The following is a 14,330-nucleotide window of genomic DNA, read 5'->3' as shown; positions in this document are numbered from 1 at the left end:
TGAATACCAGCATATAATGTGTTTTAAAAACATACACATTCATATAAATTATCTGCACAGACTTAGACCTTTGTGAAACATAGATTAGGGCCCTTTTACAGAGAAAAGGCAAACATGCTTCAGCATCTTGGAGGATAGTTTCAGAACTCAAGTGAAGTTTCATGTTTCAATGCCAAGTTCTTATATTAAAAAATAAAAACTACTTGTAAGAGAAAGGTGCACTAATAAAAAAAAAAGAACTTTAAAGAAATGAAGAATCCTCTTCAGATACTTAACATGAAGACTATTTTTCCCTGTTTACTGAAATAGGCAGATATCCGGTGTGTGTATTTCTTTATTATTCTCTGGGTTTTGGTCTGGCCTTGCCCTCATGGGCAAACATTAGAGGAAGAACCTTCTAGCCATTTTGGCATTGATGGCTTTTTATACCAGTATGTCCAATTAGATTTACTAGGCTCACTGACATGCTATTGGAAAATTCCATTAAAGTTCATCTGAACCTTTTGTCTGTTGACTTCTTAGTCCTCAGACATGGGCCTTTGTATTTTAAAATATTTGAATTTGAGGCATTGGGCCCTGATGATTAAAGACCTTAAGCCTGGGATACTTTCAAATTACCTATCCAGTAAAAATAATTGGTCTCCCATCAAATATGAATAAAATTCGCTCTATATTTTAATTACATTTTGGTTATCAGCAGTCATCAATAATGTTTTTCCTTCCCCCTTCCCACCCCTTATTTTTAATTATGCCAAATATTCTAAGTAATATACTAAGTCTCCATTCCCCCATCCCTACTACTAGGGAAGGGGGTGAGTGTATGTATGGGTGTGTGTATGTGTGTGTGTGTGTGTGTGTATGATCCCATCTCACTCCCTACCCCCTTTTGGGGAGTCTAGCCTTTACAAGAAAAAAGTTTGGTAACTTTGATTATTTTAAAACCAGAGGAAAAAAGAAACTCAAATAACCTGGAATCTGTGTGGAGGAAGAAAAGGTATTTGTTAATTTTTCAACTATGTTATCTATAAATGTGATAGAAGTAAAGTTTTGACAGAACTTCAACTTGACTGTTAGAAAATTTCAAACTGAATTATATTCAAAAGCGGTTTTTGTTTTGTTTTAGTTACTGTACCAAGGGAGGTAATAAGTCCATTAAATACATTATTTTGAACAGATGAAAAAATCTGATTCTGTTCATGAATGAGAGGCAAAACTAGTTTGGCCATGATCATTTTTGTGGTTTTTAAAACAATTTTGTTTGACCCAGTTTCCTTAGTTTTTTCTTCAACTGTCCATAGGAGTGATAAAATGACATCAATCTATACTTTTAAAAGCAGGGCAGTAGCACAAATTTGTAAGTAGGACTTTTTTTGTTAACTTATGCCATAGACATCACCCAGCCACTTGTGTGTGTGTGTGTATGTGTAATATGCATATATAGTTACAGTACTAAAATGGTTACCAGCAGGTTTTGAGAGAGAATGCTGCAACAGAAAAGTGTCAGTTGCCACCTCATTCTCCCTGATTTAGGTTCCTGACACTGTATTCCTTCTCTCTCTCGTTTTTGCCCCACATCGGGTGTACTTTGTCTATGTACAGATATTTTGTAATATATTAAATTTTTTCTTTCAGTTTATAAAAATGGAAAGTGGAGATTGGAAAATTAAATATTTCCTGTTACTATACCACTTTTGCTCCATTGCATTTACTTCTTTACCTGTAGCCTCTGAGCAAATCTAATAGTGTGTAAAAGGTTTTTTCCTCCACTTTATCTTAAGAATTATTTGTCTCAGATTCTCTGTAGTCTCATAAAATATATTTTAAAAAAAAGTTCTCAGGGTTTGAAGAGTGCTTCAAAACACTAGACTAGGAACTAGAGAAACAAAAACGTTGGGGAAACCGTAAGGTAACTCTTTTTTTAAGTAGAAATAGTTACACAAATGATGGTGCCAAGCCATCAAAAGAGTTGAGCCTCATGTACCCCAACTCCTGAAAGGAGAGGTAAGTGGGTTTGGGCTCAACTTGGCAATGAAAATTGGTAAGAGGCTGTTTAAACCAAAGAATAGTCTCAAAAATAACCACCCCCGCCCCCACCAGTTCTTATGTTACCATGAGTAGGGTAAGCATGGAGATTAAGATTAGTCTTCTAGCTGTTGAGATATCCTCATCTGTTACTAAGCCAGGAAATGAGTCAAAGTTGTTTTTAAGGGTAAAAATCCTATTATCTTCAAAATCTTTCCTATTTTCACCTGAGGAGAGAATTTTATTCCCTTTTCTTTCATGGTTTAGAACACAGAACTAAATTTTCCCTTGGGTGTGCTGCAGTCCTGCTAGTTATAAGTAGGCAGACAGCAGATAAAACCCATTAGAAGACAGAAAGGAAGTAGGAAAAGAAGGAAGATAGGTTATCAGGAAGTTGGTGATGGGTGAGCAGTCATACAGGTTAAAGGGTACACCAGAACAAGGAAATTAGGAAGATAAATTCAAATACTGGTGGTGAGGGTTGCTGACCTGTTTTTGACTCCCCAAAGTTTATGATGGTCCCTTACCTGTGGGCTGTCTTTACCCAGAAGGAAAATGGAGAGCTCAAGATTGTTCCAATTCCTGGAATCCTGTGTTCCTGGTTAGCCTCCAGAGAAAATGAATTTGGTTTTGGGCCTTATATACTGCAGGTTCATGCCTAGGAGTGTGAACTTCAACCTACTATAGAATATTGTTTCCACTTCATAGGAGTGGCTTTTTCATTCTGGGCCTAAAGACTGAGGACCTAACTTAACTAACATGGACTTTTTTCTCACAGCCTAGACTATTTCTAATTAGAAACCATGCTGCTTCAGTATCTACATTTCTTAAGCACTCTTTAAGATACCAGACAGGTATCCTTAACTGTATGGTAAAGTTAATGCCTCAAGGTTTAACAGTTAATTCTCTTTGTGCTGGGATTTCTTTTGTTATTAAAGATTGCCCCATAGTTTGACTGTGTTTCAGGTATGGAGTTACTTTTCTGTTCACAACTTAGTCATCCTGAAGGGCTAGGTGGAAAGGAAGTGGGGAGTTCCTCAAGTGAGTAAATATTCAACCATTCCAAGGGAGCGGTGGAACTGCTAATAAGTCTTTTGGTTGTCCTGAGAGGCAAGGTGAGCATTTCTGGACACGTTCTTTAATTTTACTGTCCAGGTGTGGCATTTATCCTCTGTAGAAATACTTTTAATGTTCCTGTAACTTTAAGAATACTCTCAAGTGAAAATTTACGCCAAGCTAGGGTTGAAAGACTTTCAGGACACCTGGAGGAATTGCTGGTGGTACTCTACCACTCCTCCCCATATGCAGCCATCTCTCCATCTCTTGTCCACCCACTTTTCATTTCCTATTTTTCACTCACTGCCCACCTTGCATGCATTAGGCCTACCAGAGGTATTGATTGCTTAATCCTACAGGATATTTAGAGTTACTGCTGCTTCATAGTTTTGAAGGGTAATGCGAAACAACTCAGAAGACAAATGTCTATTCCAGATCCTCAACTTACTGGATAAGAGGTGAGGGAGGAAGCAAAATAACCATGCTTTCTTACTGCTAAGGAGATTTTAATTTATGTTGTGTGGGGGTACAAGAGATTCCTTTACTGGTCTAGGAAGGGCAGGGAGTCTCAACACTTCACTTCATCCTCTTCCCTCATGTCCTGAGATATGCTTTTGGTGATGACATTTCTGAGCTCAGTTGCAGATGGTGTCTGTGGGAAGCAAACCTTGGTGAGTGAGAAGAGGGCCCTGCTATCCATAAGAAAGCAGATGAGGATTGCTTTGATGCCCTGGTGATTAATCACCAGAGTGCCAAAAAGCTTTGACCACTGAATTGCTCTCATATCTACCTCAAAAATTAGTGGTCCAAGGCTGAGAGAAAGGGGCTGATATGAAGTTAGTCTTTAACACTCTAGATGGGTGATTGTTAGTGAAGCCATAGTATGTAGCCCATAGCCACACCATACTTCTCTGGAATAAGAGAATGTAGCTATAAAGTAAATTCACTTAGACATAGGTTTCCTAGGACCTGGAAATAGATGGATTTTTAGATGTTTTGCTTTGGCATGGTTGTAAACTACAGATAATTTTGATAGTTCCAAAGGAATGAAGGGCATTTTATCCAAGCCAAATCATCTCTTGAGGGAGGCGGCATGGAGAAAGGCAGATGTAGCAGTCAGAGCTAAATGAAAAAATAAAGCCTGAGTCTTGGAGGATGTTTTTTCTTTTACCTCCTGTGTCTCAGAACTACAATACCTACCTTGTAGGTAAGGTAAGAATCAGCTTGTAGACAGACAACCCTCCCCACCAAAGCTCATGCAATTTTGAATGCTTTTGACCCTGGAGAAAAGAGGCTGAATTCAAAGACTTAGAGCTTAGAAGTCTGATCCTTTTTATAAATCCAGGAACTTCTGAGTTTGGCCTTGTTACCAGCATTTGCATTTTATGTTAGGGGACCAAAGGTCCATATAAAATGAAGCAGTACGAGGAAATGTAAATAAGAGAAGCAGAACTAGAATGGTCTTGATAGCTGGGCTGCAGAAAGGGACTAAGGGTATAATTGCTTTTAAAGAAGAGATAGAAATACAAGAAGGAAAGATAATGGTTGGACTAGTGAAAAGGGTAATTGCCCTAAAGGTTCACAGTTCATTTAAAGGAGACCCATTGAAGCACCACTGTGAGTAAAGAGTTGCCCTTGAGTATAGTAGTATTACCTTTATGGTTGGAGGATGGGCCTAGAACCCTTATGTTGGGAGAGGCTTTGAAGACATTTTCACTAGGAAAGCTTGATTGATTATATTAAGCAAGTAGCATACACAGAAATTTTGCTTCCTACTGCTATCTACATATTTCAAGAGAATAATTCAGAAATAAGGAAGGAAGGGATGATATGGATGCATCACGTTAAAAAAGTGACTTGTATTTTTGGAGTTTTAAAACTCCTGAAAGTGGTTTTGTGTATTTTAGGCCAACTAGCATTGGAACTAGTGTTATTCCTCTCTCCTTTGTTTCTAGACCCAAGTGAAGGCAGTGTGTAGGAGAGTAAACAAAAAGTGAATTAGAGTCACAGACTTAGAACCAGAAAAGGACATTAGTTTGTCTAGTTCAATGCTGTCTTCAGCCAGTAAACAAATAGGCCCAGAAAGGTTGAGAACCTATGGTTTTTCGAGGAAGGAGAGAGAGAATAGGAACTAATGTTGTCGGGAATCTACTGTGTCAGGCACTGTGCTAAATGCTTTGATTTTATTATCTTGATCCAAGCACCTCGAGGCTGAAGAATGGAAAGAGTAAGAGGCAAATTCCTCTTGTTATCCTGAGCAATACATAGGTGGCGATAAAGTGGCAGATCACTTTTTTCTGTCTAACCACATAGGGCTAAACTATAGGAAGTGAAGAGTCAGGGTTTGAGAGTGAGGTTAATCTAAGGAAGTACTTGCTAAATAGTTGAGACTCAAAAAAAAAAAAAAAACTAAAAAAAAAAAATAGTTGAGACTCATGAATAACTTCTGTATTGCTGGAGACCTTCCAAAAAATGTGATGGTCAAAGGTAGGCTAGAGGCAGAGCTGGTAGAGAACAAGATTACTGTTGGCTCTGGGATTGATTTGCATTCTAGAAAATCAGCTCATGACTGAGAATATAGGTTAATCTTGGAAATAGGGAACAAATTGGGGCTTCTCATCCTAAGGGAACTTCAAAGAATATAGTGTTTGTATACTAAGAATCAGGGAGATAAATGCCTTCGGTGACCATGCTTGTTTTTTGGGTTTTTGTTTTGTAACACGTTGGGGTCATGAAAGAATTTATAATTTTGGAAAGACTCAGTGCCAATTTCAATGTTGATAGGAGCAGGTGGCAGCTTGAACATTGCTATTGAGAATAAGAGTTTATTCCTCATGGTTGTTTGATATGATATCCCAAGTGTTATCTCATGAGGGCTGCTTCAATGGGGAGCAGTAATATTAGCCGAGTCACGTCCTGGGTACAGGACAACTTCTGAGGAAGATTAAGGGAAGATCTCACTTTTTAAAGAAGCTTCTGGATCGGGGCACCTGGGTGGCTCAGTTGGGTAAGCATCTGCCTTCAGCTTGGGTCATGATCTCAGGGTTCTGGGATGGAGACTTACATCAGGCTCCCTGCTCAGCAGGGGTCTGTATCTCCCTCCATCTGCTGTCTCAAGTAAATAAAATCTTAAGAAAAAAAAAAAGAAAAGGAAAGCTTCTGGATCTAGATGAGTCTTATACTTGAGTGGAAAGTAAGGAATCAGCATTTGTAAGTCAGCACATTAATGCAGGCTATTGAAATAAAATAGTAACCTGGTACAGAAATAGCCATAGCCAAGAAATAATTCGTCAAGTTAGAGTTAACCAGAAAAGATTCTTTGAGGTAATGAAGATAGAGGAATAGAAGAGAAGGTATTCAGACAAAACTTAAGTTTTATGTGTGTTTTGTGCAGAAGGCTGTGAATGGGCTAGTCAGGGTGGTAAAGGAGAGAAATATTAAAGTTAGAGGAGCAGCCTTGTGGGCCTGAATGAGTTCAGATTTGATTTAGTAAGCATTAACAGGAAGCAGAGCATGGTGGGCTGAATATGATGTTGAGGATCTCATACTGGGTCAAGGAAGCAGGAAAGCTTGCTAGGATATTTTTTGTTCTTGTCCAAATGTGAGGCCCTGAGGGCCTGCGCTAGAATGGGACAAAGAGAATGAGAAGAAAGGAAGGGGGTCCATAGGAATTAGCAAGGCTAGATGATAGTTTGGATGTAGGAGGAGAGATGATCCCAGGACACATTTATGCTGTTGATGGTAATGAGAGCTTGGAAAGAGGTATCTGCTTTGTTTTTAAGAAGTAGGAAGTGTTTACTTGATTATTGAATTGATGGGATATGTCTTTGTTCAGTATTGTGGGGTCTAGGTAGAGGCAGCGCACCTAGGAAATAGTGAAGTATGTGGTGTGTGCCCAGTCATTTGCACTCTGCCCTTTGCAGGTGGGAAATCCAGATGAAAGATTATTGCTGGGGTGTTCTCACAGACTTCAAGAATGCTATTCCTCTCTGGATCTAGGAAAGAAAATAGTTTTTGCCAGTTTCTTCTCCTTTAATGCTTTGAAAATGGAATATGACTAGCCTGTGGCAGCATGTGCCTGTGGATGCACAATTCTCTGGCTTGTTTCTTGGAAGGCCTTTTTCTGTCCCTCCCTGGGGGTCATTTGTATCTCTGGTTCCTGCTCCCAGAGCCATAAAGTGGGAGCCCCCATTTATTAATTGGGTTGGGATTGGGGAGGGGGTCCGCGGGGGACTCTTTAGTGCAGCAGGCGGGGGTCTTCCCGAATGAGCCCATTAGCCAGCCCCAATGGCAGCTGAAACGGGGCCGCAGCCAAGTCCTCTCCGTTTCAAAAACCCTCCATCGCCTGCAGCAGATCAGAACAAGGCCTGCGGGAGCCCTTAGCTTCTGATTGCAGCTGTGAGGAAGGACAAAACAATTTATAGGAAGCCAAGTAGCTCCTGTCTCACTATCTCTTCCTTTCTGACTTTGGGGAGGGGCAAGACTAGGATTTGGTAGCCCCCACACACCCTTGCATCTTACAAGGCATGCATAGGCCTAAAGTAGGAGTGAACAGTAGTGAGTGTGTTTGCACTGGTTGGACATTTATATCAATGCTCTGGGTGTTTACACATGTCCTTGCTTTCTTATTCCATCCACATAACAGTTATATTTGACACATGGTCCTCCCTAGGGCAAAGCCAAGTGTGTGCTCAGACAGTCTGAGTTGTATGTTGGGGGGGCTTGCTTTTCACCTCTTTCCTGCCCCATACCTGCCTTGTGTTTTCTCTACTTTGTAAAGATTCAGGGTTGGAGTTAGATCACCTTCTTAACATCTCTTCAGGAGAGAAGGAGTTTGGCACTGAAAGGAAGACCTCCTACTGGGACTCCGTCATTTGTCCCTTTGGTTAAGCCAGTATGAGAAAGACAGGCTTCTCTAGGGGACCTTCTTTCTGCAGTGGCCCAGAGAAGGTGTGAAGGGCAGGAATGTTCACTTCCTGATAAAAGGAACTGTCTCCTTGTAGAATCATGGCCAGCAAGAGCTTAGAGATCACCTAATTGATTCTTCCAGTGTACAGAGCAGGGGAAACAGATTTGGGGAACGGAAGTGCCTTGCCCACTATCTCATAGTGAGTGAGTTGGTGGCAGCCAGCCAAGACTGGAATCCAAGAGGCCAGAATCTTAACCTACTTGAGTATAGAGCTCCCCAAACCTTAAGATTGCCAACTCCTGTGAGTGTTGAACTTCCTCAGTAGGGCTGTGAGGTTTTGAGGGGGAAAGGTGGATTTGAAAAACAGTAGAAAAACTGAGGAGCTTTATGTGTTTTTACCTCAAAGACTAATCTCTCTATGACATACAAATTTTACGAAGTGTAATCTTTTTATGTAGTCAGAGAGTTCGGTTCATTGGGAAAGCAAACTGCAGGTACCACCAAAGACCCTGATGTGCCCGGAGTTACCCCCAAAGTTCCAGGAGCACTTTGCCACCAGCTCTGGGGTTTGGAATGCAGGGGGGAAAAAAAACCCCTCTGAGGCCCAGTGAAAAATTTACCCTAAATCTCAACTCAGGCTCTTTTGCATTACCATACAGCTGTAGAAAAGCAAAATCCAAAAAAAGGGAGAAAGAAGACACACCTCAGCTGGGAAGCTAAGGGGCTCCCTGAATGAGAAAAGGGATTATAGAACTCTGGAGTGAAATGAGATATTCTCTGAGATTGCTGGGAAACAGGCCTGGAGGGGGGAACCCCTTACTCTCCCTTACTAAGTTTTGAGTTGTTGGTTTTCTCCTTTGATAAGGCAGAAGGAAGGTGGTGTGGTTGCTCCACAGTGAGCTAAGCCCTAAATAGTGTGCTCATTGAACTAACCTGCAGCAGGTTCTGAAGTCCTCTCACTCTAGTGCTGAGACTACCCTACCCCTCTTTGGACCTCTCTGAGATGTATCTATAGTCCCTTCCAATGCTTAGTTTCTGAGCATATGAGTCTGGGAGCCAATGATGTGCATAGAGGGAAATGCTAAAGAGTCCCTAAACTGGAATCAAATCTTGGAGGAAGAAAGGTACCCCTGAACAGCTTAGAGATAAGAGTTGTGAGTCTAGGTCAGAGGAACGGCAGGTCTGCAAAATGAACATTTTGTGCTGATGACAAAGAAACATCCTAGTACATAACCTTTACATTTTCTCCATCACACCCCAATTGATAATATAGGGAGAACATGATTCACATAAGACAGCCTCCAATACAAGGCAATGATCTGATCTAAAACTAGCTGGTCTCCTCTTGAGTCACCTTCTTGCATTAACTTTTCATTAACCTTGAACCTTCATCACCCTTTATAATTCTGGGCTTTACAGTTTCTGGTTCTGTTGAATTCCTAATTTACGTCTTAAGTATAGAAATCACTGTTTTTACTTTATTGAACTGGGAGCTGGTTCCCAGGAGGTAGGAATCTTAGAGCAGTTATAACTCTCTCTGGAAGCATATAACGTTCATCTTCATCCTTCTGGGCTTTGTGAGTTCATGTTTGAGGGTATTGGAAGAGTGGTGACCATCACCATCGCTGTTACCTACTAAAGCCATACTCCCTGGGCGAAAGACCAAATTTTTCTTTGATGTCTAGTCCCTTGTCTCATGTCTAATGTAACCTGTCATTTTCCTTTACAGGTGGCAGCAGCAGAAGAAAGGATAGCCTTTGAGGAATTTGGTGAAGTCCATCAGTCACCTGGCATCTGGAGCCCTGAAAAGTTCAGTCTTTCATTGACTTTAAAGCCAGGTAGGAACCTAAGGCCAGTCAGGGGTTTGAGGCCTGCTTTTGTAAGGGATTTCTCACCCCCACCCCCACTCAGGGTAGTTTCTTATTCCCAAAGATCTCCAGAAGAGTTTTCCTGGCTTTTCATTTGACCCTATTATGGTATCCTACCTTCTCATGAAGAATTTTTCCCCAGTTAGAGTAGATGACTCTCTTTATTAACATTGACAAGTCATTTCATCCCTCTTCTTTCCTCTTGGCCCATTTCACTAATGGATATTCCTCTTTGGTGGGATACTCTCAGCCTCTCTACAGCACTTGTCCTACTCACACACCACCACCACCACGACCACCACCACCACCACCACTACCACCACTACCACCACCATCACCACCACACACACACACACACACACACACAGCCCTGTCTTCTCTAAGAAGCTGTTTTCTCTCTTTTTCTTTCGAGTGGGATTGAGCATGCTTTCCCTTCTTACTACTTCTCATCAGCTTTTCTACCTCCTTTCCAGAGTTGATGGAACCCTTTCTCACCTGTCCAGACATTGGGCAAGATACCAGAAGTAGAAGCCCACAAGCCTGCTTCCCTCTATCCTCATTGCTCAGAACCAGGCAGGTCATGGGCTTCCAGTGCCCACCCCCACCCTTCTTGCTGCCAGGTAGGTGGCTCTTCTCTCTACCCACCAACCCCAAACAGGGTCATATTTCTCTCTGGAAGTATTTCTCTCTGTTGTTAAATATCTCCAACAAGGGGAAGCCTTAATGACTCAGCTCTCTGCCTGCAACTTCCAGTTTTAATCTTTAGCAGGACCTTGCTGATATTAAATATCCGCCCCTTTTCTATAGTTCAGAACCATTTTCCTCTTTTGGTAGATGAGGAAATAGGGATCAGTAAACAGACACTTCACCCTGGAGTATAGGGGTCCAACAATAGGCAACAAGCACTTCTCTTGGGGCTGGAAGTCTAAAGCCATAGATGTGCATTTTGCCCAGTGGCCTCGCATCCTTGGAAAATACCTGGGTCTTTTGAGGGAAAGGTGTGTTTATCTGGTGTCTACTCCCAAGGACAAGGATCTCAAGGCTCTGAGAATCTGTCCTTATTCATTCCTAGACCTCCCCAGGGAGTAAGAATGGATTGCTGTATAGCAGAAACCCACCACCAGGTGACAGTGTCTGTAGTTCAGGTGGCATAGTTCAGGTGGCAGCTCTTGACTGGCACCTGTAAAGTTGGCAGAGGTGCCAGAGCCTCTCCTGCCATTGTGTGATATCAACTTACCTTTTGCTCTTAGGCCTTCTCTCTCAGCAGCTCCTCTCTCACCCCTGTAAACCAGACAGCACAAGCATCAGCCATAGTAAGTGCCAACTCTGGGTCAGGTGCTCCCTTCCTGATTGACACATATCTTGAGTTGGAATTAGGATGCAGTGGATGAAAGGATAAAGAAGCAGGAAATATCCCTGGAAGTGGTCAAACAGTAAGTATGCATGGGTACCTTGATGACTCAAAGATCATCAACATTTATAATTCTGTCCATCTGGATATCAACCTGGATGTCTGATCTCTCAAAGCTGCTGGGCCACTTGGGCAGCTGCAGTCTTGGTTTCTGCCACACGAGGGTGCTGCTGACCAATTAAAACTCCTGCCCCTTAGGCAGAGTTTGGGTGGCAGAGGCAGGCACCCTTTCCTCCAGACAGGGATCAGAAACAATCTGAGAGAATCTGGGAGCCAGGCCCCAAGAAGCCAAAAGAATAATTAGTACCACTTGCTCTTCCTTAAAAATGGCCTGATACCCTGAACACTCCACCCTAGTGGCCTGACACCTCCATAAGTTTCCATCTGAATTCAGGAAGCCCCCAGCGCTAGACACCACACATCTTGCATAGGTGCTTTTCTCCCTCAGGGTGTAGCAGGTTTCAGCTGCCCTTCCCTCCTACCCCCATTGTCTCCCTGCCTCTTAAACAATCACTTTCTAGTCTAGAGAGTAGGGGTTCCTGTGGGTTTCAGAGAAAAAAATCTCACAGTCCTAAGAGAAGTATCTTTGTTAGCGATAGAGTGTTGGGAAGAGGAAAGTAAAGAAGCTCAGCTTTCTGTGCCCCTATCACCTCCACCAGCATAGACCTGCCAAACTCAAGATGGTTCAATGGATGTTTGCAGCTTGCATGGCAGGGGGACACCCAAAAAAAGGTGTCACGAAGCTGGATAGAGAGGGGGGATGCTTTGGCCCTTGAGCTTCAAACTGACCCCATATGGTGTACTAGTTCTGCCAAGGATCCAAGTGGCCATGGGGCCCTTATGAGGGTGAGATATCCCACAATCGATCCTCAGTTTCCATGAAGCCCTTCCAGGCTGAACAGACTAAGGAAGATGACAGAGGTTCTCCTCCTCCCTCCTACCCCCATGCCCGAGGGCCCCTCCCCAGGAGGACAGCTTGATTAAACAGTCGGTGCTGCTGGAATTACTGCACAGCTGGCGCTCCCCCCAGCACCCTGAGCAGAGCAGCAGCGCAGATTAAAATCTCCAATTAGCGTTAAAGTGAAGTGAGGAGGTACTGAGGCTGCCAAGGAGGCCAGGCGGGGGCCCTGGGTCTACAGACACCCCCACTGGTGCCTAGATTCTGAGTACCACCTTCAGACACCCCTTCTTTCCTAGCTTCTCTCCCAACAGCTCTCAGTGGCCATTAGCTTTGCATTGCTTGGGGCCAGAGGGCTTTCTGAGGGGCAAAGGGTGGAGCAGATGCCTTACCTGACAAAATGTTGGGGACACCATAAGTGTGGAGAAGAATGAATGATCAGTGCTTGTCAGGGGAAACACCCTGCTCACAGCCTGCCAGGCGACCTGGTTGAGGGGACTTCACACTACTGCTGCTTCTTTTTGCCTAGAGAAAGGGCAAATAGGACAAGTCCCTCTGGACCCTCTTACCTATAAGGTGCTGGGTGTTGTGGTGCCCATACAAACATCCACCCTGGTATATTTTATCCCATCTGACCCATCTGCTCCCACCCAAATTATGGCTCTGTTCTTCCCTCCCTCTGTTATTTTTCTCAGCTTTCCAATGGGTAGGGGTAGGCACAGCCTAGCTTGGGAGCATCGCCATGCCCTGCCACCTGGGTCCTAGCCGGCTTCTCATTACCTTCTTTGCAGTCTGGGAAGGAGCAGAGATATGCCAAGAATGGAGGCCTTAGATTCTTGCAACCTCTGAACATCACACCCTCTACCATTTATACTTTTACCTTTCACCCACCAAGCCCAGAAGGAGGGCAGCACAGCTAGCCACACCCTTTGACTTCCCTCTGCCCCTTTAAGGGAAATGGAGGTTCGTACCCAGCTGACTGAACCTACTCACACCTCCAGAAATTAGACACCAGGGCACAGTGCCACCCTCCCAGGCTGGCACATGCTACTCTGGCAGAGGTTCAAATAACACCCCCCTTCATCCTCCCACCCCTATCTCTTCCTCTTCTCTCTCCCTCTTTCTTCCTCTCTCTCTCTCTCTCTCTCTCTCTTTTTTTCTCAGCTCAAAGCACAGCTGAGCCTTAAAAGGAGGGGGGGGAGACCAAGCTGGGGCAGGGGGTGGAGAGCTCCAATAGCACGTTTTCACCTGCCATTTAATTGGATGTATTTTTAATTAATGGGACCTTAGGGACCAACATGAGACAATCTGATCTCTGAATAGGGACAGGGGAGGGATTGGGTTAGGGAGGAGGATTGGGCCACTGGGTGCGGTTACTGGGAACCCAGGCCCATCAATCACTGGCCACTTTGCTCTCTGGCATGGGGAATAGTGAGGTGGAGGAGGAGGGGAGGTGCTGGGGATTGTTGCCAGGATTTCCCCCCAACTGCCAGGACCTCTAAAAAAGGAAGAACTGTACCAATTGACTTGGGTTTGAGGCCCAAAATTGCAGCCAGGATATTAGGTAAGGCAGTTTTCTTGCTCCTAGGATTTTGTACAGCTGGGCTTGTCCAGTGAGATATAAAACTGAAATGAAAGTGGGACAGAGTTTTGAGGTCCTTGAAGAGAGGGAGCAAGAGCTAGGGACCATAGAACCTGAGATGGTGTATGAGGAAAGAGGAAGGCAGAGTTTAAAGATATTTCTGAATGTTTAGACTTAAGAGAAGTGCCCTGGAGGTTACATGCAAAGCAGCATACATGTGAGGACTGATGATTTTGGGATGTGAATCATAGACCCTTACTGCTGGAAAGGAGAAAACTTGGAGTTCATCTTACTGAATCTTCACTTTACAGATGTGGACATGGAAACCCAGAGAGGAAAAATCAGTTGAGTCCTGTCCTGGAATTGCTTTGTGTTCCTGGCTTTGGAGACTTCCTGGGAACCCAAGGAAAGGATGGTAGGTAGGTAGGTTGGTTGGTTGGTTGGTTGGTTGGTTGGTTGGTTGATTGGTAGGTATATAGGGTGTGGGGAGGAAAGTCAAGGGAAGAGGATTGGCAGGATTATTATTGGACTCTCATTACTCTGGCCTCCAAGTCTTAGAAGCAACTGAGGGGAGTCAGGCAGGT

The 14,330-nt window shown here is 43.5% G+C and overlaps 1 protein-coding gene across 46 annotated transcripts in view; it reads left to right on the top strand.

The window, feature by feature from the left end:
• Window positions 1-14,330, top strand: part of CDK12 (cyclin dependent kinase 12) — a 78,784-nt gene that overhangs the window by 51,004 nt on the left and 13,450 nt on the right. For 10 of the 46 annotated variants that reach the window (XR_011999689.1, XR_011999679.1, XR_011999688.1 and 7 more), the window contains 3 exons: window positions 9,717-9,825; window positions 10,329-11,288; window positions 14,058-14,161. The gene's annotated coding sequence lies outside the window, so the exon portion shown is untranslated. Of the gene's footprint in view, window positions 1-9,716; window positions 9,826-10,328; window positions 14,166-14,330 lie in introns of all 46 variants that reach the window. The other 36 variants (XR_011999690.1, XR_011999680.1, XR_003234554.2 and 33 more) reach the window with 7 other exon arrangements.

Source organism: Vulpes vulpes, chromosome 2, assembly GCF_048418805.1.
Source record: "Vulpes vulpes isolate BD-2025 chromosome 2, VulVul3, whole genome shotgun sequence".
Classification (NCBI taxonomy): Eukaryota; Metazoa; Chordata; class Mammalia; order Carnivora; family Canidae; genus Vulpes; species Vulpes vulpes.
Note: the sequence above shows the minus strand (reverse complement) of the source record. Positions and strands in the feature narration are given on the sequence as shown.